At 45.8% G+C, this 23,812-nt stretch overlaps 1 protein-coding gene and 1 long non-coding RNA gene across 12 annotated transcripts in view; one reads left to right on the plus strand and one right to left on the minus strand.

Annotated features, from left to right (window-relative positions):
• The window catches only part of LOC309481843, a 370,245-nt gene that overhangs the window by 330,803 nt on the left and 15,630 nt on the right, over positions 1-23,812 (minus strand). The window lies entirely within an intron of this gene.
• dab1a (DAB adaptor protein 1a) overlaps positions 1-23,812 on the plus strand; it is a 426,003-nt gene that overhangs the window by 232,261 nt on the left and 169,930 nt on the right. For 5 of the 11 annotated variants that reach the window (XM_082146837.1, XM_082146838.1, XM_082146830.1 and 2 more), the window contains exon 1: positions 21,687-21,975. The gene's annotated coding sequence lies outside the window, so the exon portion shown is untranslated. Of the gene's footprint in view, positions 1-1,533; positions 1,591-21,685; positions 21,976-23,812 lie in introns of those variants that run through there. The other 6 variants (XM_082146834.1, XM_082146833.1, XM_082146835.1 and 3 more) reach the window with 3 other exon arrangements.

Raw genomic sequence — 23,812 nt, forward strand, 5'->3', positions numbered from 1 at the left:
GAACTCCTCCTACAGTTTTAATCTGATCATCTTCAAATTTGGTGAGTGTAATCTTAAGGCCTTTGCGACGTTAAATTGCGAAGATCTTGAGTTTTCGTATAAGGGCGTGCCAAATTTAGATGTTTCGCCATGAAACAGGAAGTTGCTGTAACTCAGGCAAACAATGTCCAATCTGCCCCAAACTTCACACGTTTGATTAGAGTTCTGTCCTGAACACATGACCATGCTCATATTCAGTTATAGTCATAGCGCCGCCTCCTGGCAATAGGAAGTGACATGTTTAACACTGTTGTGGACTCCTAATAACATAAAAAAGATGCCAGCAAGTGTTAAACATGCTAGCAACAAACTAGAAACATGCTAAAACATGCTAGCAAACACTTAGTTAAGTGCTGAAGCATGCTAGAAATGCCAAAATAAGTTGTTGTAACTTAAGCGTACAAGACATCGACATGCCAATATTCAGTTACAGTAATAGCGCCACCTGCTGGTCGCAGGAAGTGTGGCAAATACAAATGACTTTTACATACTCCTCCTATATTTACCTACTCAAATGCAGATTGCCCATCGTGCTCTGTCTTCCTATCATCATTGCAGATTTAATTATATTTGGGGCCTGTACCAACCATTGTTGTTGAACAAACTCAGGGTTATGGGATTAGTTTCAAGTTGACAAAACCAAAACCATCCAATCAAGCTTTGTTGGTACAATGATGATGATCATCAACTTTCTCTGTCAACTCAGGCTTTGATCCTGAGTATGGAGTGTGTGCACCTGAAAGTGACATTAGTAGCAAACAGCCAATCGCATGCTTTGAAACATATAGAAACTGCGATTCACTTCTCGCGATAAAATTGTCTCTTCTGCCCGAAGATTAAGAAAATTAAGTATATAAATGTCTTGCTATATCAGTGCAAATGAATTTTATGAAATTAGTTTATGTAGTTGATAATATAGGTAAAAGAGACTCGGACATGTAAACTCCCATGTACTGTAGTCATTTTTAAATCTTTATCTATCGATTCCAAATCGTATTTACAGTATATTACATATTATCGGTATACATTTATATTAATTTAAACTAAAGGCTTAATAGTAATTGTTAAACTAAAATAATATATTTGTAATAAATAATCATCACTAAAAGCCAGGCGAGTTTGTCTTTTAAAAATCTGTTATGAAGTGACCTTTATATAGTGAGCAAGAGAAACTGAGGGAGTGACTTTATTGCATCAGAAATGTTATTGCTCACAGCTTATTGGTCCAATTTTGGTTTGAGATTTCTTACCCTGAACATAACCAAACTACTTTCATGGTGCCTGAAACCCAGGGTTGGCACAAACTAAACTGAAACATACCTGGCTAGCCACCTAAAATGGCTTCATGTGCTTGTACAGTTCCAGATTAAGAAAAATAAGAATAAATGTGTATTAGAACAATCAGAGGGGAACCGACCTCCACCTAGTTGGTTCATGATAACACTTTATTATTATTATTATTATAATAACATGTTTTCCCTTTATTTCTTGCAGGTATTTTAACCACCACTTTTGAGCTTTATTATGGAAACCAGATGTGGAGAAGCAGTGGTGAGTATAATTAAATACCCTCATCTGTTTGGTATCTGACCATTTACTCTGCGAATCAGTTTTTTTATTGTGTTTCTTGCATCCCTGGATATAAACTCAACAAAGATAATCTTTATGTAAGCTTATGTGTCTGCGTTTTGATACTGTCCACTGCTGTGACATTTTGTTTGCATTTGCTCAGACTGTATTTGTTCTATATTACACATGCCAAATAAAACTGAATCTAAGTCAGAGTTGGATGACACCTCACACCTTTGTGTGTTTGGGATCTCAGTTAAATATTGGCTCAGTGCTAGTTGTCTTAGGGGGTATTTCTGTCTGTGACCCCTAGTGATGTGTAACTGACCTCAGACTGCGACTCATAAGGTCAAGTGAGCTTAAACGTATGTTTTCTCACACAGAGAGCGCTTTGTCCCCTGACTTACAGTACATGTCACTGCACGTATAGTGTAATAGGTGCCATCATGAGAGCAGAAATGACAAGGTAACTGTGCTCATCGAACAGAATGGACTCATTTGAGATGTTTTTGGTGGTACTTCAAATCATACCTCAAATCAAATATCCAGTCTACAAGTCTGTGACTACCAAAGAAAATGCTTCTTTTGTGCACTCTTTTCTAATTAAACAGTGGTTTTCTGGATAACAGTTTAACCCTTAAATGCATGAATGTTTCTCCAATCATTACATATTTGGGTCTTTAGCACCCTGCATCTAACATGGATGGCTCTCTTACTGCCGCAATAGTTTAAATCTCTCCTGATATTTTAATAACAATTACAAAATAACAATATAAAGCATAATTTTGTTGCCTTTTGACAAACGAGTTCACATGGTCAGTGTCACAAATTAGTTCAGATTTATAAACATTTAGAATCAAAAGAGGATGAACAGCAAAGACATCTTCCCACAGCCCGTTTAACTTATCATAACAGTATATTATTAAACAGTATTATTATTATACAGTATTTACCAAGAGTGCCAATGCTATGTATGTACTGTATAGTAAGAAGGTTATTCTGGTGCAATGAGACTGTAGATGTGCTTTTAAACCCGGAACGCATTGCCTTCACAAGTTTTGTTCTTTAGTTGAATCAAATACTGAAGAAAAGTCTACCAATAACTGGCAGCTGTATGAGTTTTAATAAAGCCATTTGAACTGTAAGTTGAAGCAAGGTGGAAATTCATCTTGTATGCCGCTAGATGTAGAGGCTGGAAACTTTGATTTAGATTTTTACTCTTCCAGAATTATCCTTCTCACCCACTCACTCCTGTGGCATATGACATGCTTGTTAGTCTCTTGTGTCTCCAGTGGGTGTAATGCTACCAAATGTTAGAATTATTTAGATTTTACACTGGTATTTATTTATGTATTTATTTATTTTGCTCTGGATACATATGGAACAATCACTCCAATCACACAGCATGAATTACGTTGTTTATTCAGCGCTGACATTTTGTTTTCAGTGCTATCGCTTGGCAAAGTGAGACTTGATCTAAGACACGTTTTCTTACAATAGAGACCCTTACAAGTTGTGAAGATTATGAAAAAAAATATGTCTCATAGTCTATTCATCATACTATCAAAGACATGGAATTTTAGAATAGTTGACAGTATCATAAAAGAGGTGAAATCATGTGAACCAGTGCGCTTTGTAGCTGAGACAATGCAACATGTCAGCCTAGCATAGGGAACGTCTATATAACGTCTGTATTTAGGAGGAGATGAAGAGTCTCTCGGGTCCTCCCCCCATTAAGTAATGTCACTTAAAGAAAAGAAATAGCATATCAGTGTAGAAAGGTGCTGTTAAAACAGATTCTTCTGCTCCTCTACATACAGAACAACTCCACTGCCATGTAGTGCTGAGCGGCTTTACTGTGCTTTTTCGAGCGCTGAAGTGATTAAACTTTATGCTGGAAGGAATTAGAATGTATTCCCCATGTGTACTGATGCAGTTCTGTGGATATACAGTTGTGTATGTTCATGCGAGAGGCTTGTTTCATATGTGTGTCAGTTTGCTTGGACTCAATTTTAAACGACATGGCACAATTTGTCTTTTGTCCAAATTGAATCTATTTTTTTTTTAAAGCACTAAAAATACATACATTCAAATAAATAAACAAATAAATAAACCTCTTGTGATAGGATATAGAATGTTTTAAAATTCTGAAATAAAATTAATTTATATACACAAAAGTTTGGGCAAAGTAAGTTTTAAAAATAAAATAAAGAAAAAGCCTCATTAAAAGAATGAAATTCTTGAAAATAAAAGAGTAGTTTGGCATAATCATAATTTTCTAGTATTTTTTCATTGTATATTATATTTGTATATATTTATTTATTTTATTTAATATTTCTTATAATATTAATTAAAATAGAATTATTGTATTATAAGTATTATAAACACATACATTTCATTCATTCATTATTATAAAAATGTTATGATGTTTATTGAATTAATGGTGTCTGTAAAAAAAAAAACTTTATATTTTTTTTGTTTTGTTTTTTAAAGTATGATTTCGATGTGTACATTCACACATATTCAAGATATATGGAAAATATTAAAAAAAATGTTTTACTTGATAGTTACACCTGACATTTTCTTTTTACCAGTAATTGAATTCAAACTTCTTGAATAGTGATCTATTTATTTTTTATTTTTTCAAAACCATATGAAACCAACATGAACACACAGTACAAGAACATGGAACTTGTTATAAACTACAGCCTTTCCCTTTCCTTTACCATAGACAATATACCATTGACCCATGTATCACTGACACTTTTCTGTGTGTGTGTGTGTGTGTGTGTGTGTGTCCAGCGTTGTACTCCTGTGCTGAGAGTTGTTGATAGGTTTGTCCCCTCTTTCATCTCTCTTCAGTAAGGCAGAGAGCCCCTTAGCTGTCAACCACCTCTCCATAATATCATCCCTATTTCCACCACGCTGCACACATACAGCCTGGAAACAAGTCAAAAGTAGTCCAGGCATCATAACTGATCAGTGCATAACACATGTAACCTTCAGCTTCCCAACCAGAGCTAAAAACACACCAAGAGTGGCATAAAAAGCCAAGCGTAGGTGTGGTAGTGTGTGCCATCCTATTTCCTGTTGTTCATTTCATCCATCCATCATAGAGAGGCCTCTGATCTCCTCCTTGACCACTGTTCAAAGCTCTCCACGCCTTCACAGACTGATTTACTATGACAAATGAGCCCTCAACCCCAGGAAGGTTAGCTCGTATGTGCATGCACACGCATTTAAACAAGCTTCTAGCTGGTCAAGGGGTAAAATAATCCGCTTTGCTCAGAAATGAATGGGCACACTGAAAGAATTCACCTCCAGATGCCAAATCAATACGTGTCCTTTGGTGCGTTGCACTGTAATAAAGCACTGGGGAGGAGAAGCGGGAAGGTTAAGACGTCATTTGGCTTCACTCGTCCTTCTCATTTCACGTCTGACGGGAATGTGACACTAAAGATGCATGCATCGGAATGTGCTCATTGACATTCCATAATGAAATATTTTTATTCTTCTTCTATGTAGACGCAGGCCAAAACTGTTTTTTCATGCATCTGTCAATTTTGAGTTCCCTTTCAAGGGAACTCCCGTTGCGTCGAAAAACTGACGCTATGGGAACGCTTTGCGTGATGACGTCTTGAAGCACATGTAAAATCAGTCCAATGGTGTGGCGGAACGTCAGAGGCGGGTGACGTCACGTACCAGGAAACTATAAAAGCCGGCCCAAAACAGAAAACGAAAGCTTTCTGAGTCTTCAGTTGCGCTCTGTGTGAAATCTGTCTGTATATTTGGTGTTGTCTGTCTATATCACATATATATATATATTCAGTATGGCGAGCAAGCAGCAGTTTAGAGTGTGTGTCCATCCCTGCCCGCGTTATTTAACGGGAGGTGATACTCACACTCTTTGTGTTGTTTGTTTGGGTGAGGAGCATACCCAGTCAGCACTCGAGGGTGGTGGCTGTGTGCATTGCGACGCGCTTCCATTGCGTTCGCTCCGATCCCGCTTGGCTCGGTTCACGATCGCGATCCCGCGATCGTGATCCGATCCCGATCGCGTTCCCCAGGGCTCTGGTCCCGCCGCTGCCGAGGCACGGCGGCAATCACAGACCTGGGGTTCGCAAATGGATCTATCAGTGGATGTTGAGACGGGCTCTGCCTTATCTCAGCCTCCTTCTGATAGATCCAGTGCCTCTCATCAGGGTGTGGAAGCACGCGTTGCGGTTTCTTCCCCCCCGATGGAGGCACCAATACTGCAATTGTCCAGCTCTGAGGAGTTGGACGTTGTTAGTATTGACGCTGAGTCTGAGGATTCGCCACCTCAGTATCATGCGTTTGAAGAATTGCTTGATGTTATCACTAGAGCTGTCGAGCGATTATCTATTGAGTGGCCAGAAGATAGGCAGGGCGCTCGTTCGAAAAGCAAGCTCGACGAACGTTTCCTGCCATCTCGTGCACAGCCTCAGTGCAGAAGCCTTCCGTTTTTCCCCGATCTCCACACTGAGGTGTCGAGATCGTGGGGGAAACCAGTGTCATATCGAGTGTATACTGCACAAACATCACACTATTCATCCATTCACAATTATAAAGAGCATGGTTATGGGGAGATGCCGAGGGTGGAAGAGACGCTCGCGAGCTATCTCTCTCCAGCAACGGCATCTTCTCTGAAGGCTCCTGCACTTCCATCCAAGCCAGTAAAAGTTACATCTTCCCTGGTTCATAAAGCTTATGCCGCCGCCGGTCAAGCTGCAGCGTGTTTACATACAATGTCCATAATGCAGGCTTACCAGGCTGAGTTATTGGGTGATTCTGAGGATGGCAGGGGTATTAGTGCTGATACGGTGTCTGAACTGCGTAGAGCCACAGATTTGTCTCTCAGGGCCACCAAGGAGACGGCTAAATCCATCGGCCGCTCTATGGCAGCCCTGGTGGCCACTGAGAGGCATCTGTGGCTCAACTTAAGTGACATAAAGGACAAAGAAAAACATGTTCTTTTAGATGCACCAGTATCCACGCAAGGGTTATTTGGAGACGCAGTTAATAGTGCTGTAGCGAAGTCACAAGAAGCTTCAAAACAGGCAGCTGCACTTCAGAATCTTCTCCCCCGCCGTTCTTTCTATGAGGCTGCTGAGCGGGAGCAGTCTAAAAAGAGCGCTGAGCACCGCGCCACTCAGAAACAGAGCGTTTCCTCCCGTGCTCCCCCACAAAAATCTCGGGGACACGGAGGGCGCTCTCAAACCCAGCAGTCTTCGAGGGGTAAAACGGATCTGCGGACCGTTATTACCGCCAAGAAGGCTGCTGGGGAAAAGTCCTGATGTCTGAGGGCTCAGGACAAATGAGGGTAGTCCCCCCGAAGCAGAGCGGTTAACACCTCTTTTCACGGTGCCCGTCTCTCTTCGGTGCCCTCAGGGGACCGTTCTGCCAACCCTGCCACCTCTGGTGTTACAGGGCGCAGCGGTCTCCGGCGAGCACATATCTCAAGGTCCACCCGGAAACGTAGTGGCCTCGGGATGCCCGCCCCCTCTGAGGAGGGTGCTAGAGCAGTCTGTTTGGTCGTTCCCTGCCGGTGTGCCGTTACAGGGCGACGAACCGACTACTCAACAGCAGGAGAAAAATACGGTGCCGTCTCTCTTCGGTGCCCTCAGGGGACCGTTCTGCCAACCCTGCCGCCTCCGGTGTTACAGGGTGCAGCGGTCTCCGGCGAGCACATATCTCAAGGTCCACCCGGAAACGTAGTGGCCTCGGGATGCCCGCCCCCTCTGAGGAGGGTGCTGGAGCAGTCTGTTTGGTCGTTCCCTGCCGGTGCGCCGTTACAGGGCGACGAACCGACTACTCAACAGCAACAAAATCCAGAAACCAGTCTCGAGAGACTGGTACCTCTAGTAGAATATTTGACAGCGTGGAAGCTACTGTCAAATGTTTCTCGTTGGGTCCTGCAGACCGTGGAAAAAGGGTATTAGATACAATTCTATTAACGCCCACCGCGGTTTATGGGGGTCCTGCCCACAGTGGTGGGCCCCGAGCAGGTTCTGGTTGTGGAACATGAAGTAAACACTCTGTTAGAGAAAGGGGCCATAGAATATGTACCCCCCTCCAACAGGGAAACCGGGTTTTACAGCCGGTACTTCATAGTTCCAAAAAAGGACGGGGGATTGCGTCCCATTTTAGATCTTCGAGTTCTGTACGAGTCAGCCATGCAGCTCAAGTTCAAAATGTTAACCTTGAGACAAATCGTGCCACAGATCAGGTCCGAGGACTGGTTTGTCACGATAGACCTCAAGGACGCATATTCCATCCGTCCGTGTCATTGGAAGTTCCTGAGGTTTGCTTTCGGGGGCAAAGCATACCAATATCGAGTTCTTCCATTCGGCCTGGCTTTATCACCCCGCACTTTCACCAAATGCGTGGATGCAGCTCTGGCGCCTCTGCGCCTCCGGGGTATTCGCATCACGAACTACATCGACGATTGGTTGATTTTAGCTCAGTCGCATTAGATGGCGGTTCAACATCGAGATGTTGTTCTCGCCCATATGAAAGAGTTGGGGTTACGGCTGAACGCCAAGAAGAGTGTGCTTTCTCCATTTTAGAGGACCACTTTTTTAGGCGTGGTTTGGGATTCAGTGTCGATGCAGGCGCGCCTGTCATCGCCACGCTTCGATTCCATCCTGGCAGCTGTGAGAAGTGTAAAGCTAGGCCAGCTACTCACTGTCAAACAGTTCCAGAGACTGTTGGGTTTCATGGCAGCAGCTTCCAACGGGATACCTTTTGGACTGCTGCACATGAGGCCCCTGCAGTGGTGGCTCAGGACCAGAGGGTTTTTCCCCGAGGGGCAACCCATTTCGCACAATCAAGGTCAAGCGGTGATGCCTACGTGCCTTGGTTATGTGGAAGAAACCTTGGTTCCTGTCCCAGGGCCCAGTGCTGGGAGCTCCTTGTCGTCGCAAACTGCTAACGACGGATGCTTCCCTCACGGGTTGGGGAGCGATCCTGAGGGTCGCTCATCTCAAGGTCTGTGGGAAGACCATCATCGTTCCTGGCATTCTATAGCCTAGAGATGTTAGCTGTCTTCCGGGCTCTGAGGAGCTTTATCACAGGTCTCAGGGGACACCATGTGTAGTACATACGGACAACACGTCGGTAGTCGCCTATATCAAGGGGGTTTGCGCTGGCATGCCATATCCTCTTGTGGTCCCAGGGGAAGTTGCTGTCACTCAAGGCAGCCTACATCCCCGGGGTCCAGAATATAGGAGCAGACACTCTGTCGAGACAGGGGCCGAGGCCCGGGGAATGGTGGCTCCACCCCCGAGGTGGTGGAGCTGATATGGAAATTATAAGTGGATCTGTTTGCGTCTCGAGAGACGTCTCACTGTCCACTTTGGTTCTCCTTCACGCATCCAGCTCCTCTGGGACTGGATGCTATGGTACAGACGTGGCCGAGGCTACGTCTGTACGCCTTTCCCCCAGTTGCTCTGCTCCCGGGAGTTCTGGAAAGAGTTCGCAGGGACCGGGTTTGCCTGCTTTTTATAGCCCCGCGCTGGCCGGGCAGAGTATGGTTTCCCGATCTTGTGTCCCTCCTCGACGGGCATCCTCTGGAGCTACCCGTCAGGAGGGACCTTCTGTCCCAAGCAGGGGGCTCAATATTTCACCCCCGCCCAGAACTGTGGAACCTGTGGGCTTGGCCTCTGAGGGGGCCCAGCTCATAGAGTCAGGTCTCTCAACTGAGGTTGTTGAGACCATTCTACAGTCCAAGCTCCCTCCACGAGGAAACTTTATGCCCTGAACTGAAGAGTATTCACCTCTTTGTGTAGTGACCGTCGGTTGGATCCAGTCAACTGCCCAATTGGTACAGTTCTGGAGTTCCTGCAGGACCGGTTCACTGCAGGTCTGACCCCGTCCACTTTAAAGGTTTATGTGGCGGCCGTAGGTGCTTACCACAGTCCTTTGGGTGGAATGTCTGTGGGGAAAGACCCTTTGGTATCTCGTTTCCCTCGTGGCACTTGGAGGTCCTCCTCCCTTTCGAAATCGGACCAGGAGGCGAATAATTTGCTTTGCCCTGTTCGGGCGTTAGACGCGTATGTCCACAGAGCTGCCCTGTGGCGTAAAAGTGACTTTTGCTCCCCTAACAAGGGAGGTCCAGTGTCTAAGCAAAGGATGAGCAAGTGGGTGGTTGAGACTATCTCACTGGCTTATGAGGCGGCTGGACAGCCTTCTCCTTTGGCTGTCCGGTCGCTCTCTACTAGGAGTATGGCGGCCTCTAAGGCCCTTATATCAGGAGTATCGTTACAGGACGTCTGTGATGCGGCAGGCTGGTCCTCACCGCACACCTTCGTCAGGTTCTACTCTCTGGATTTAGACTCTACTCCAGGGTCTCATGTTTTGTCTTCTTAGTGCTGCTCACATGATTACACACAGGACAGACATTTGTAGCTATGGAGGCGTTGGTATAGACGTTCCCATAGCGTCAGTTTTTCGACGCAACGGGAGTTCCCTTGAAAGGGAACGCCTCGGTTACGACTGTAACCTCGGTTCCCTGAAGAGGGAACGAGCGTTGCGTCGCCCTGCCATATCTCCTTCATGCCTGTCAGCTCGACTTCAGACTTTTACGAAGCTTTCGTTTTCTGTTTTGGGCCGGCTTTTATAGTTTCCTGGTACGTGACGTCACCCGCCTCTGACGTTCCGCCACACCATTGGACTGATTTTACATGTGCTTCAAGACGTCATCACGCAAAGCGTTCCCATAGCGTCAGTTTTTCGACGCAACGCTCGTTCCCTCTTCAGGGAACCGAGGTTACAGTCGTAACCGAGGCGTTTTTGGCTTTTCATATAGGCTAGTGTTTTTTTTTTGTTTTGTTTTTTTGAGACTAGTTGAAAGAAAACATCCAAAATACACTTTTAACTGTATCTTTTAGCACTTTATGTATTTGTGTCACTAGATTTAAATTTCAGTATATCTTTAAAGGCATTTTACTCATTTCTCAAAATGAGTTTTTCCTCCTATTGAGCCAGAAATCTCTCCTTCAGTATATAGCACTTGTATGCACCAAACTTTAAAGTTTTATTCTTATCTTTATTCTGAAGGTTTTTTACGGAGGGGTTTGTTCATATATAATTTTCCTGATTTTATACAACATTTAAAACATTTTGTTTTTTGTTTTTGTCTGTTGACACTATTTTATGATTTGCGGCGTGATAAATAGAGAGATCCAAAATTGACTCATATATATATATAGCCTATATATATATATATATATATATATATATATATATATATATATATATATATATATATATATATATATATATAATTAAACAAGAATTTTGAACCTGACTTTATCCAATGTTCTGATTTTTTGTTCTAGAAATGTATGCAGATTAGTGCATATTTAATTAGATAACACCTCATTTGCATATTTAAACATAACATTTCAGAAAGCTTGTAATATTTTTTTATTTTTTTTTGCAATTATCAATGTAATCAATCAACTGGTAAAGTATGGTGATATATACTGTATATACTGTATATTAGTTATTTGTGTTACCCTATTCACCTTGTCTTGTCTTAATTGTGAAATTCACTCACAATTTCTGAGTGAAAATTGAGTCTTCTGGAGCAACATTCATATTGGTCTTGAAATGATCAGTATGAGGGTGCCAAATAAGATCATTACCCTTGAGAACGAATCCTGTTTGTTTATTCCTGCCAAGTTCTTTAGCTCAAGGAGAGTTGACAGGTCAGAATCACATGAAGTGTGCTGCATGGAGCGACGTGTATTGCCTGGGTGATCGAATTTTAGGATTGTGCTTATATTGATTCTTTTACTGCCTTTCTGAGCTTAAGCTGTTTTCTTGAATGTGGTCTGGCCCGGTGTATATCTGCCACAGCCTATAGAACCTTCTCTCGTCCCTTTTAATATATGATGGCCTGATTTTATTCCTTATCTCTTATACGTGTAGGGAGGGATGGCGGGAAGACAGTGGGAGGATGGGCTGCTATATGGTTAGATGGTGAAGAGGGGGAGGGGTGCGCTGGATTAAAATCTTGGTTGAAAACATCCGCATTAAAAAACGGAGGCAATGAAATAAACATCCCACCACCAAATGAGAAGGCAAGTGGAGATAGCAGAGAGAGAGAGAGAGAGAGAGAGAGAGAGAGAGAGAGAGAGAGAGAGAGAATGCTCTAAAAGACGAGCAGAAATAGGGAAAAGTGAGTGAGAGTGAAGTGAAATGAACTGAAAACAGGACACTGACTCTGTGGTGGGGGAAAAAAAACTGATGATGAGATTCTTGCAACAAAATGAGTTTAGAACAACAAAATTCTCCTCCAAACCACAAAGGGAGAGCGAGATAAAGAGAGAAAAGTAATAGTATTTGTAGTACATATTTCATCATCTGAAAAGAGACACTTTATCCACATAGAAAACAAGCAGATGTACAATAAAACATAATACCATCACACAGGCTTTATGCAGCTGTTAGTGATTACTGAGTAAGATTTTTTAAATCATTTTAAAGAGATTGCGTTCACATACTTTCTTTCAGATTTTCAGAGCTTTGCATAATGAGAAAAAATTTACTCACGGTGGATATATCCATGGTTTATCCATGACTTTTTAAGATTTTACTCATTTCCATCCATGACTTTTCCAGGCTTGGAAAACAGATTTTTTTAAGATCCCTGGTGTTTCCAGGTTTTCTACACTGCAAAAACGCATAGAGTATCCTTGATGTGTATCTTTTTCTGGTTTGCCATTAAAAATAACTAAAGGCCCTTGAAAACAAGATTAATTTGCCTGGTCTGCATGAAAGCATGAGATGTTAAGAATGATTTCAGGTAGTTTTTTTAGTTTTTTATTAATTGAAATTTAAATGCAATTTATTGCTGCAATGCAAAGCTGAATTGTCAGCATCATTACTCCTGTGTTCATTGTCACATGATCCTTAAGAAATAATTATAATATGTAACATTTCTTATTATTATCAATGATGAAAATGGGTGTGATGTTTAATATTTTTGTGTAAACCTTGACTTTTTTTCTTTTCTTTTTTTCAGGAATCTTTAATGAAATTTCAAAATAGCATTATTTTTTTATTTTTTTATTTTTGCAGCAATTTAAAAGCTCCACTATCACTTTTGATCAATTTAGTGCAGCATTGCTGAACAAATTACTGACTCCAAACTTTTGAGTAGTGTATATTATATATAATATAATAATTTTACTGGAGAAGACAAATATATACTCCTTAAGAATGTTTTTTTTTTTTTTTTTTTTTTTTGGTATTAATACAGTTATCCAAAAATGCTCCTCATAGAGAACCGACAGACCAAGATGTGCTTCACCTGCGACACATGACCCAAGATCACATCTCTCTGCAGTGTGATCTACTTTTGACATTTACTTCAGAAAACCAGCAAATCATGGCAAATGTTAAAACCGATTTAATAAAAGATTATAAAATAGTGCAGTCAACAAAGTGGTCCAGCTTCCCGAATAGAGGGAGAAAGAGGACGGCGATAAAGGAGTGAGAGCCTACTTTAAATGATAACACTACATTTTTATTGAACTTTCAGCTTTGCTGTTGACAACCAATAAGAAAAACCACATGTACATGGTCGGACTACAGTGTAAAAGAGTAGAGTAATTCAACTTAAACAAATGCAAGTCTTTATTTCCCCATTTCCAGCATTTCAAACTTTATATTATAGAGACCTAGCCTGGGAAAACCCAGACAACTTCCGGCAAATTTAGATTTGCTCTGCAAGTAGTCTGCCAAAGAGCTCATTCAAGGCCATTTCCATGCCGTGGAAATCGCGGCACCAATCAGAAACGTTGAGGCGGGCTTTACACGATGACGATCGCTCTGATTGGTTTTAGGTCTAGCCTATCCAATTGCGCCCAGAGGCATTTGAGCGACGTCCACTCCGTTGGTGAAGCGCACCAACTTTTAAATGCAGCATTATTATATTAAAATTGCAAACACATGAGGACAGTCTCCATGAAAGACCCACTGGCAGATGAACATGCTACTACATTTCTCTCCAAAATGGTAGGAAATTAAATTAGATTTAATAGAGGATTTTAACTGTGACAAGATGATTGACAGGGCAGTTTACATGACGGGATGCACGCGACAGATCCGTACGATAAAGATGATGAAGTAGTATGTCCAAAAGTTGCCTACTTTTTTGCTACACATTCAAAAGTAAATACATTTTCTTCACAAAAAGAGTATACTTTTATGGCGTAGTCGTGTAACATAGGCGAATTGGGACGCAGCATATGGCTTTACACATGACGATCGGTCTAATTGGTTTTTGGAGTTTTATCCAATTGCGCCGAGAGGCATTTGAGTGACGTCCGTTGGTGACGCCCCTTTGGAAATGATTTGTCTATGGAGCTTTGCCAGACCATAACTCAGTTACTACTGAGAATGGTCTGGTTTTAACCAGGCTAACAGAGACCCATAATCTGTTGCAATGAGCTGCCAAATGGTGATTGGTCAAAGAGGTTGCATTGCTCCACTGCAGTAAAAGCTTCTTCCTAAACAGTGCTGTGAATATTTCTAGAGTTTCTTATGCCTTGGAATGATCATGGTGCCATGTTTGAGTCCACATACGAATGTTTTGAATCAGTGTGGAGCCAGATGTTGCCTGGTCCCGTTTACAATGATTGAGAGTGAAAAGGGCGTAGTGCACTTGGCAGCCCCTAACTGAGAAGAGGATGGAATTAAAATCAATACTCTGCATGATGAGGTGACTCAGAAGGTTAAAATAGAACTCGCAACTCTCCAATGGCCACTACGTAGCCGCTTTAAGATTATTAGCTGTCATCAACAGATGATCTAGTCCTGGGCGTAGATTTAAGTATAGGGATGGTGTTACCAACTTTCAGAAAATCAGAAATGTCCAGGCCAACATTTGGGCAGTTGTCCACAGTAGAGATTGGAGGGAGAGTTTGATGTATAGGAATACAAGCGAATCAAGAGAGAATACAGCACATTCAATTTCCCAAAGTTAAACGCACCGCTAAAGTTTCATTAGTCTGTAGATGCAAACGTCAGAGTTGATTCTAAAAGTTCAGTTTTAGAGGTCAATAATTTGAGTATTGATTGGCTGAACGCTGTTTAAAAGAAATAGAAAATGTATCTGGTACGGTAACGTCCGTCCGCGAGACGATTTTGGCGGAAGAGTGACCTCTGACCCGATGTAAGACGACTTATAAAAGTCTAAAATGAGAATTTTTAAAGAGAAATGTCTGAGGAGCTTGAGTTTGTTGCCCAGCCCTGTTTGTTTGACCATTCACTCCCATTATAAAGCTTGGAAGAGACAGGATTTTTAAAATATAACTCTGATTGTGTTTGGCTGAAATAAGAAAGTCATATACACATAGGATAGTGAGAGGGCGTGTAAATTATGGCATAATTTTCATTTTTGAGTGAACTAACCCTTTAAGTTTGAGGTGGTTGTTTTTTTGTGCCCCCTGCCCTGTGCACCTGTTCTACACTCTCTGATGCCAGTTGAAGAGATCGTGGGGTTTTTTTGTGTTTTTTTTTTCTGTTTCAGCAAATAAGTTGATGTTAATTTATCTGCCATCATCATCCCCCAACACATCTCTTTCTGTCTTTATATTCTTTTGCACATGTTAGCTTTTCGGCATTGAAAACGTACTCGGTTACTAACGTAACCTCGGTTCTCTCTAGAGAGGAAACGAGTACTGCGTAATATCTTACGCTAGGGGGAAATCTCTTTTCCGCGAGATACTGAAGCCAAAAAATTATCCTTAATTTTGAAATAATGTAAAACGCGTTGCGGCAGCATGCAGACATAGGCGAGACAGCTTGCGCGCCTATTGGCTGCCCTGCGGCAACTGCAGCAGCCTATCGATAAGGCCCTATCGTGACGTCATCACCAATGGGGGCGCTTCGCGCCCCATACGTCACGTCCCGCCGAAACGGGCGTGGCCTGGGGCTATAAATATAGCATCGAAAGGCTAGCTTACCGGTTTTTCATCGCCGGAGCGAACCGGAGCGTGCGCAGGCACGGCAAGATACGCAGTACTCGTTTCCTCTCTAGAGAGAACCGAGGTTACGTTAGTAACCGAGTACGTTCTCTTACGAGAGGTACTCTCGTACTGCGTAATATCTTACGCTAGGGGAAACAGTGTAAAACGCCGTGCATGCTATGATCCAGCACCAAAGTCCCAAGGGCAGGTGCCCGGGCTCATGTAGTACATGATCATAAGTGACTCACAGAGAGCCCAGGAAGAGTGGCTAGAATAGCATCATTCCTGTAATGCAGCATCCTATAAGAACAGTTATAGTGATGGTATTTACTCAGTCAGGGCGACCCTGGCCTGGACTGATGAATATAGTGGGTCTTACACATTGCCCATAGAGCTGCGCGATCTAAACGAGCGTTGCTCGCGCTATTTTGGTATTCTGGGCCGGACGTACTCGGGGCAGACAGTACCGATTTCTAGACTGAAAGCAGCTTAGCTTGCAGAGCGGGAACCTCTAGGTTATAAAACCTTATAAATGTAGACGGGGAGGCCCAGCCTGCCGCCATACAGATATCTTGCAAGGCAATCCCACTAGACCAAGCCCACGACGAGGCCACGCCTCTCGTGGAGTGCGCTCTGACACCCAATGGGCACTGCAAGCCCTTAGAGGTGTAAGCCAGCGCTATAGCATCGACTATCCATCTGGATAGGCTCTGTTTCGAAACGGCGAGTCCCTTAGAACGTCCGTAGAGTGAAACAAAGAGCTGCTCCGTCTGTCTGAAAACAGACGTGCGGGACACATAAGCCCTTAGCGCCCTGACTGGGCAAAGGAAGCTGGCGTCCTTCTCCTCGTTAGAGACCGGCAGGGCAGACAGGGAAATTACCTGGGCCCTGAACGGTGTATTGAGGGATTTAGGGACGTACCCGTGCCTTGGTTTGAGTATGACTTTCGAGTCATTTGGCCCAAACTCCATACACGTCGCGCTCACTGAGAGCGCTTGTAAGTCCCCTATGCGCTTCACTGAAGCGAGAGCCAGAAGAAACACCGTTTTGAAAGACAAGTGTTTGATATCTACTGACTGGATAGGCTCAAATGGGGCACCCTTCATGGCCTCCAAGACCGTAGAAAGGTCCCATATGGGGACTGAGGGAGGTCTGGGAGGATTTAACCTCTTAGCTCCTCTAAGGAACCGAATGACCAGATCGTTCCTTCCTAGTGACTGACCAAGCGTTGGTTTGGAAAACGCTGCTATAGCCGCCACATAGACTTTGAGCGTGGATGGGGCTCTGCCTTCATCCAGTAGCTCTTGTAGGAAGGAGAGAACCTCCGTCACTCCACAGTCCAGGGGTGAAAAGCCGCGTGCTGTGCACCAGCTGGAGAACACTGACCATTTTGAGGAATAGAGCCGTCTCGTAGAGGGAGCTCTAGCCTGCATGATCGTGTTTAACACTCCCTCTGGGATATCAGAGGGTACCCGTTGATGGCCCACGCATGTAGGGACCAAAGCTCCGGGCGAGGATGCCAGATCGAGCCCCTGGCTTGAGAGAGGAGGTCCCTCCTCACTGGTATTGGCCATGGGGCAGTGCTCGTCAGCTGCATAAGAACTGGGAACCAAGCCTGGTTCTTCCAGAACGGAGCAACCAGTAACACTGAGCATCTGCTTTCCCTGATCCGCTCTAATACCTGAGGTAGGAGCGTGATGGGGGGAAAGGCATAGAGCGGGCAGCGGGGCCAGACGTGGGCCAGCGCATCCCTGCTCTTTGAGAAAAATTCCGGGCAGTGAGCGTTTTCTTGAGACGCAAACAGGTCTATCTTTGCTCTGCCGAATGTCTGCCACAGCAGTTGGACTGTCTGCGGATGCAGTGACCATTCTCCTGCTGGAACATTGTTCCTGGACAGTCTGTCTGGTCCCACATTCAGGTGGCCAGGCACATGCGCTGCTCTGAGCGAGCGCAAATTGTGCTGAGCCCATACCAGGAGTCGTTTCGCTAACCTGTATAGGTTTCGGGATGTGATGCCTCCCTGGCGATTTATGTAGGCTACCACTGACATGTTGTCCGAGCGGACCAAGACGTGGTGTCCTGCTATTTGGGGACGAAAGCGCCTCAGCGCGTTGTCGACTGCCATCATTTCCAGGCAGTTTATGTGCAGAAGCTTTTCCCGTTCTGACCACTGGCCGAAAAACGGTCTGCCCTCGAGCAGTGCTCCCCATCCCGAGGTGGAGGCGTCCGTGGACACCACCTTCACACTCGAGGAAGTCCCCAGGCTTACACCTGACTGGTACCAGTCGGTCGCTCTCCAGGGTATCAGTGCTGAGACGCATTCCTGATCGACCTTGAGACGAAAGAGACCTGAAGTCCATGCTCGACGCGGTACTCGCGCTTGTAGCCAGAACTGCAGTGGGCGCATGCGAAGCAGACCCAGCTGGAGAACTGTGGATGCTGCTGCCATGAGACCGAGCATCCTTTGAAACTTCTTTAGCGGGACTATAGTGCCGCGGCGGAAGGTTTCTGTCATGCGCTGAATAGTCAATCTGCGCTGTAGCGATATTTGAGCTGTCATTGACAGCGAGTCCAGTTCTGTGCCCAGAAAAGATACTCTCTGACTGGGAGACAGTGAACTTTTCGCCCAGTTGACTTTGAGACCCAGATTCTCGAGATGTTCGAGTAAAATGGTTCTGTGTTCTATGAGCTCCGTATGTGACTGAGCTAGAACCAGCCAATCGTCCAAGTAGTTCAAAACTCGCATTCCCCGAAGTTTCAGGGGAGCGAGGGCTGCGTCCATGCACTTCGTGAATGTACGGGGTGCTAGGGACAGGCCAAACGGTAGGACTGTGTATTGATAAGCCTGGCCCTCGAAGGCGAATCTCAAAAATCGCCTGTGACGTGACGCTATTTGTATTTGGAAATACGCGTCTTTCAGATCTATTGACACAAACCAGTCCCCGTGGCGAATTTGCGCGAGGATTTTCTTGGTTGTGAGCATTCTGAACCTGCGTTTTGAAAGCGCTACGTTCAGTTGTCTTAGATCTAGAATGGGTCTGAGACCCCCGTCTTTTTTCGGAACCAGAAAATATCTGCTGTATAGCCCCCCTTCGCTCTGAGCTTGAGATAAAGGCTCTATTGCCCCTTTGCTCAACAGTTTCGCAATTTCGGTACGAAGTACACTTGCTACTTCCTTTTCTACCGTGGTTTCGACTCGCACCGCACAACGGCGGGGACGTCGAGCGAACTGTAGCGAATAGCCTCTTTTTATAATGTTCAGCACCCATTCTGATACACCGGGAAGCTTTGCCCACGCATGTGCGTGCATAGCTAAGGGTTGAATGAGATTGGAGCTCTGGTCGTGACATAGTGGCGACCGGGGAGCTTCGGTATGCTGTATTATAGACACCGCATTTGCAGCGCTCGAGGCGGGGAGTGTTTTGATCACAGCGGGCGGTTCGCCCGCGCTCGGCTCTCTCACGGCAGGTAGCTGAGAGACGGCGAGCGTGGGGGAAACCGAGGGATTCGTCATGTCTGTGAGTGAATGTGGGCGCAGGACAGCGGGCACATTTGCACTGAAAACACCATCGACCTGAGTCGGTTGTATGTGTGTTGGTTTCGTTTTTACAGAAACCAAGAGACATGCAGCGTGTAGTGTTTGTGGGCACTGGGACGTGGGCACGTTCACTACATTCTGTGCGCAATCGACATGAGTCGATTTTATGTGCGCGAGCCCTGTGGGGCGGGCTGTGTCTGTGTGTAGGAATGGGCACTGGGCAGTGGGCATTTTTACTACACTCATAACACCGTCGGCCGTGGCCGGAATACCAGAAAATACGCTCTTTACAGGATTTATCTGGGTCGCCGTGAAAACGGCGTTTGTGTACAGGCAAGCGGGTAATGCAACCGACTTGTTTACTGCAGAGTACACTGGAACAGTCGCATGTAATGGAACTGGACGAGCGGGAAGTTTTGGTGGAAACCCGGCCGCAGCGGGGCTTGAACACCGTCGTTTTCCTAAGCTGGCTAGGAAGACTTTGAGGCCTCGGGCTTCATCTCAACCTTCGGCCGAGTCCCACGCTGTGGGGGGCGGCGGCCGGCAGAGCGAGAGCGTGGTCTCTGGTCCCGGGCCTGTCGACGCTGTGAAGCGGCGGCGGGGGGCGGTGGCTGCGAGCTGCGAGCAGACGGCTGTTTAGAGCGGCCTGATGCGGAGCTAGAGCGCTTTGGCAAAAAGTGCTTCATGGCCTGCGACGTCTTTTGTACCTCAGCGAATCTGTCCGCGAAATCTTTGACGGACGATCCAAAGAGGCCAGTAGCAGAAACGGGGGCGTCGAGGAACACAGAGCGCTCCGAGTCCGGCATTTCTGAAAGCGTCAGCCAGAGGTGTCTCTCAGCAACGGTGAGAGAGGCCATGTTCCGCCCTATGGCCTGTGCAGCGGATTTCGTAGCGCGGAGTGCGAGGTCCGTAGCGCTCCTTAAATCCGCCACGTTGATTGCTTCCGTGCCTTCCTCGTCCAGCTTTCGGAGAAGGTTAGCTTGGAAGATCTGGAGAGTGGCCATAGTGTGTAGCGCTGATGCAGCCTGCCCAGCGGCGGTGTAAGCGCGACTGTGCAGGGTGGAAGTAGCGCGGCAGGCTTTTGAAGGTAGCGCCGTCTTAGTCCGCCGTCCAGCAGAGGGCGGGCAAAGATGGGCTGCTACCGCCTCCTCCACTAGAGGGAGAGCGAGGTATCCTCTGTCTTTGGCACCGTCCACCACGGAGAATGCCGCCGAAGCAGAGGAACGTAGCCTGGCTGAAAAAGGGGCGCTCCAAGACTTTGCCAGTTCTTCATGAAGCTCAGGAAGAAACGGGGCGGGTCTTGAGGGCGTGGAAACGCGGTCCCCTTGCAGAAAACAGCCGTCCAGACGGTTGCGTGTAGGCTCGGCGGGCGCGGACCACTCGAGGCCGAGGCTCTCTGTGGCCTGTGTGAGCAGACGCATCAGCTCAGCTTCAATGCTGGCCCGTTTTCCTGACGACTCGCGGGCAGAAGAAGGGGCGAGGTCCACAGAGCTCGCCCAATCCTCGCTGTCCGAAGCCAGGATAGAGCAGTTGTCCTCCTCGAAAACTGCCGCTTCTTCCTTGTCATCTCCGGCGGAAGCGGCGGCCAGCGGCGGCCACTGTCCGGGAGTGAGAGACTCGAGAGAAGCAGACGGCGAAGCTGGCAGGCGCACCGGCGAGCTTTTCTCGGTGGGAGGCTCAGGGATCCGCTGAGCACGGCGCTTTTTACGGCGCGGCGTCGAAGCGGGGGGTGCAGGCTCGTGGAAAGTTGCCATGCGAGTCCTCAGAGTCGCCATAGGCATAAGCTCGCAGTGAGGGCATCCGCCGTCAGCGAGCGCTAGAGCCGCATGTCCTTCACCCAGGCAGGAAACGCAGATGACATGGCGGTCCCCGTCGCTGAGTGGGGCTCGGCACGAGCCACAGGATGGACGAGACATCTTGAAAAAGACGCTCTGCTCTTTTAGAAAGGGAGTGTGAGTCGCGGCGGCGAACACACACAATGCAATGAAAGGATATAACGCCGGATAGCGTAGCAGGAACGGTGGTTGAAGGCGGCGCGGCCAGCGACTCCAGGTACCGAACTCGTCCCGCTGAAATGCTGTTTCCACGGCGCGGCTTCTTCTCTCTGGATCCAGCGATGCGTGAGCTCCGCTGAAGAGATGAAAAATCGGTAAGCTAGCCTTTCGATGCTATATTTATAGCCCCAGGCCACGCCCGTTTCGGCGGGACGTGACGTATGGGGCGCGAAGCGCCCCCATTGGTGATGACGTCACGATAGGGCCTTATCGATAGGCTGCTGCAGTTGCCGCAGGGCAGCCAATAGGCGCGCAAGCTGTCTCGCCTATGTCTGCATGCTGCCGCAACGCGTTTTACATTATTTCAAAATTAAGGATAATTTTTTGGCTTCAGTATCTCGCGGAAAAGAGATTTCCCCCTAGCGTAAGATATTACGCAGTACGAGAGTACCTCTCGTAAGAGAACTCTCTCGCCCCTCCCACTCCTTGCGTTTTCTCCTGAAACCAAGAAACCAGGACAGCTCGGCGCTCGACGGGTTAACGCGCACTCGCGCTCGTGATTGGCTGCGGGAGCGGCGCTTTTAGAGAGAGGTAACCAGGCAACTTCAGCTGGAACAGCGGAGAGAAAGAAGAGGGTAAAGGGGAAAAGAAGCGCAAAAAATCCCATCAGTTTTGGTGTGCGATAGAAAGGATGTAGTCCAGGTCTGTGGCTGTATGTCCCCGGCATGGGAAAGTGGATTACTGCTCTTCTACAGACGGTAGAGACTGGATACGGAGTGATTGCGCGTGGATTTTTATAATGAGAAGTATGGGATCTGAACGCACCAGTTTAAAGGTAAGAGGGTATGTCTTAAGGATGTGATTCGTGATGACATATGAGAAAAAAAGAAAAAGAAAAAAAGCAAAGAAAAAAAAAAAAACGGCGTCGGTGCTGTTGCAATGAAACTTGTCCATGTGGAACATGAGGACATCTTCCTGCGCTTCGGTGATGGAGTTATGTCGGTTGATTGTATTCACGCATCTAAAGCAATTGGGGAAATATGACTAAACAGTTACCCCACATTTGATTTGCGAGGAAATGAGCCGAACCAACTGCCACCAGTTGACGGTGATCATGCGTCCACGCGCGTATGGAGAGGAGCGGCGTTTGCTGCATTGACATCCATGTTCTGCCCTGCTCGAGAGCGATTGATCAACTGAGATTTACTACAACGCTCCGTAATTAACACCTTTTCCATTCATTGCGAAGCAGGGATGTCTTGCAGCTATACACTCAATAAGTGCTATATGCGCGCACTCATTTGCAACTGCAGTGAAAGATATGTTCACTATTCCGGACGGGTTAAAACGCACGAGTAGCCTACTAGTTCAAGACACGGTAGCGTGAACTTTCCATGTATTTAAACGTGTTACGAGTAAAGAAAAGTGTAGATTTTGTTTGTTTGGTTCAGGCAGGATGATCGGTCCGCAGGGGCTCCGCGGCAGCAGATTCCCGCATTAATCGTACTGCCCGTATGTGTGTGTGTGCGCGCGCTCGCGCTTCTGCGCGTGTGACAGGGAACCACCGTCGTCCGGGCGGCGAGAATTCCTTACTCGCACTCTAAGAATCTGTCAACTGACTTGGGGCACCGGCGACCGCGTTAAACGCGTCTCTACGTGACGTTTTATGAACGGTTGCGGTGCAGGAATATGTTCCTTCAGTGTTTGAAGCGGTAGAAACGGGAGCCCGTGAGCATAATGTGCTTTGACACAGAACATCCTTTTCTGACTGCCTGCGGACCGCTGCTTGTGGTCGCACTGAGAGCTGTAGTTTCAAAACGAAAGACGGTCCCTTCGACGTTTACTAAGTATACAACGCTTGAAAAGACACCGAATCTCGTCGTGTTGCCTTCACGTGCGGTTCCACAAGCGGAGCTCGGTCTGAAAGACAAAAGCGCCAGTGACTGGAATGTCCGGTGAGGAAGACTTTACGATATAGTAGGCTAAAACCTAAAATAACCTATGGTGACAAGCCAATGGTCTCCGCAAGGGAAGCAAAAAACAGTTTAATCTAGGCTACTAAGTAATGTCTTGATGAACATAAACATGTGGAATGGTTTGTGTGAGGGTTAGCTTTGGGATTAAATTATAGCAAACACCATTACCTCGATAAAAACAACACAAGTCAATGAAAAGTCCTCATCATCATGGAAAACAAATGTGTATGACAGTTTCATCATTTATCAAAGACTTGTGAAAATTCCTGTGTAAATATATATAATAATATATATTTTGGGAACCTCACAAGTTTACAAAGCAGAGCATCCATCGAACTGTTGTCGTCCTTAACCCATTTAACAATTCAAAGGCAGCACCCTTTAATCTGTTTTTCTGATGATAGTTCTGACCCTTATACATGCCTCCATAGTATTGATGGTTGAAAATTCACAGTCACAAATGTGTATTTTGTTTCTTTCATATTTGTGTCTGAACTCATCCAGGTGTCAGGTGTTCATTGGCAGCGCCTTGTTTTTAGGTCATTGGTTAATATGTCACCCATCTTTTTTGTGTGGTTCAGCCATCAATTTGTGTTTATTTCCAGCTGAATGCTATTTCATTGTTGTGTTTTCAGGCAGAACTACCATTGTGAATTGTTTATAGTTAAGATTTGATAGATAGATAGATAAATGGAT

Source organism: Leuciscus leuciscus (assembly GCF_965113295.1).
Source record: "Leuciscus leuciscus genome assembly, chromosome: 19".
NCBI classification, from domain to species: Eukaryota; Metazoa; Chordata; class Actinopteri; order Cypriniformes; family Leuciscidae; genus Leuciscus; species Leuciscus leuciscus.